Here is a 2,419-nt window from a genome sequence, read left to right as displayed (position 1 = left end):
AAGTCCTCCACAAGATCAAAGGGTAGTGATTGCAAGACCTTTGCCAGCCACTTTCAGAATGCTTCACCAACACCTTTATCCTGGTCAGATGGTCTATAACAGACTCCCAGCAGGATATCTGTCCTGTTGGCCTTCCTCCTCATCCTTTTCCTGTAAGCACTTGACTTTATCATCGTAGTCATTGAGCTTTGTACAATCAAAATCCTCCCTAACGTACAAAGCCATGCTACCACTTCTCTTTCCCTCCCTGTCCTTTCTGAGGAGCTTATAGCCATCTATTGAAGCCCTCCAGTCATGAGAGTCATCCCACCATGTATCTGTGATGGTGACTAAGTCATAGCTATTCTGCTGCACAATGAATTTCAGCTCCTTTGTTTGTTGACCATTCTGTGTACACTGGTGTAGAGGCACTTGAGCTGCTCTATCAATTTCACCCCAAGCATTGGCATGATACTCCTAGGCTCATCTCTAGTGAGTCTAGTTCTATCCCCAAGCAAGCAGCAATGCACAGAAGAAATCGGCATCTTGTGAAACACACTAAGAAAAAAATAACGTAAGAAGCCAATAGATGAAAGTTTCTAATGAAAGTAATTTCTTTTTGTCAAGATAGTTCTTAATTTTCAAGATGTTGCATTGCTTGCTTTTTGTAAATAATGTATGTTGGCTCAGTAGACATGAAGAATCACAGAATCATTCAGGTTTGAAAAGACCTTTAAGATCATCAAGTCCAATAATAAAGTTAACATGCCAAGTTCACCATTAAGCCATGTAAAAAACATGGTTACATGCTATAAAGTAGATGGCAGTGACAGCCATATGCATGTTGTACAGGACACTGGAGACTCTTCTATCCTTATCAAGGGGAGTGCTAACCTTAAAGACATGGAACTTAGCTGGGGCATATTTACCTAAATTTGTCCGATTAGCACATGTAGAAACATTGACAGTTCTTTACTGAGATTAAAAAGTAACATGGCAAGTGTAGTTTTAAAAAGCGACAGGAAGTTTTGACTAAGCTCCACTTGCAGAATCTCTCTAGGACTTTCAGACATGAAAGATCCACTCTGTATCTGATTCCTGTCACCCAATTTTCTTACTGCCTTTGACGATCACAGTCCAGCAGAAGCAAGAGCAAAAGTAGATTCAACTTTAAAACAGCAGCATGAGGAATGGCTTTCAATTTGGAAAATGAATCTTGGTAAATCAAGGAGATATTACATAAATCCTAACTGTACCAGTCCCTCACAACTGGAAAACTAGAACCACGTGAACTTCTTTCACACAGGGTAGCATGTTACTGGAATAAAAAATATCATCTGGTATCAGTCTTAAATGCCTTCAGCTTCAGGTAGTAGGACATCTCAAACTGAGTTGTCCTGCAGAAGTTAAACAAAAAGACAAATGTGGATAGGGTGCTTAGCAATACAGGTGAAAGGCTACACTTCAATTTGGCAAAGTGTGTTTAAATTAGGCCTTGTAATAGGTTGGTTCCCCATTATTTTGCACCATTAACTTGGTTTTAGAGAATACTTTAAAACACCTTCACTTGTTAAATCTTTCACAGCCAGCTGATTGTCTCCCTAACAGAAAATGAGAGGCAAAATGTCAAGAAGAGCAAGGATTATCTTAACCTTGTACTATACTGATCAGAACTCTGCTCGAAGTCAATGATTGCAAAACTTGTTCAGAATAACCTGGTGACTCAGTCTCCCAGAATGCTAATCTTCAAAATCAGTACAGCAACAGACAAGAGGATTAAAGCTACTTTCAGCTGTAATGAGATCCATCGTTAAAGGCAGAACACAATCCAATGGCATGAGATGTCTAACTTATGTAATTGTTTTTACTTTGTAAGTTTTGTTAGCACAAGAATTTAGAACCATTGTTCTGACATTACATTTTGCCTATTAATTTAATTTTATTCTTATAACTTAACTAAGTTGTTAATAAAGCTCTCAGTTTTCTGCAGATACTTGCATTGTAGCTTCAATTTATACAGACACCATTTTCTTTTAATGAGAAGAGGAACCTGGCTGGATAGTCTCTTCATATTATTCACCAATTCTTGTCTTTTTAATGCTCAAAAAGATTGTTTCATTCTGAAACTTGCTTTTTTCCCCCCTGCTTTCTTTAAGTAGAGATCCTTATTTCACCCAGAATTGTTCTCTACCTCTGGCCAAAACATGTATGAACCAGACTGAGCATAAGCAGTCTGCTGCTGGGTTGTGCTCCCCGCTTTGAGATCAAGAAGTTAAGAGAAACATGGAACATTGGTTCTTCAATTTCTGTGTTTGTTTGTTTGAGTAAAGAATAGTTAAGCATGTCTTCAAATTTTCTGTTCGATTTTGCTTCATTCACTCAATTGACTCAGAGAAAATTACAGTATTTCATCTCCAGCAAAACAAATGTTAATTTATTT

At 37.9% G+C, this 2,419-nt stretch overlaps 1 non-coding gene across 1 annotated transcript; it reads right to left on the bottom strand.

Annotated features, from left to right (window-relative positions):
- Positions 1-769: 769 nt before the first annotated feature.
- Positions 770-884, bottom strand: LOC138733764 (U6atac minor spliceosomal RNA). The gene has a single exon (XR_011339457.1). It is a non-coding gene; the product is annotated as a U6atac minor spliceosomal RNA (small nuclear RNA).
- Positions 885-2,419: the final 1,535 nt, after the last annotated feature.

Source organism: Phaenicophaeus curvirostris, chromosome Z (genome assembly GCF_032191515.1).
Source record: "Phaenicophaeus curvirostris isolate KB17595 chromosome Z, BPBGC_Pcur_1.0, whole genome shotgun sequence".
NCBI classification, from domain to species: Eukaryota; Metazoa; Chordata; class Aves; order Cuculiformes; family Cuculidae; genus Phaenicophaeus; species Phaenicophaeus curvirostris.
This window is presented reverse-complemented; position numbering and strand designations above follow the sequence as displayed.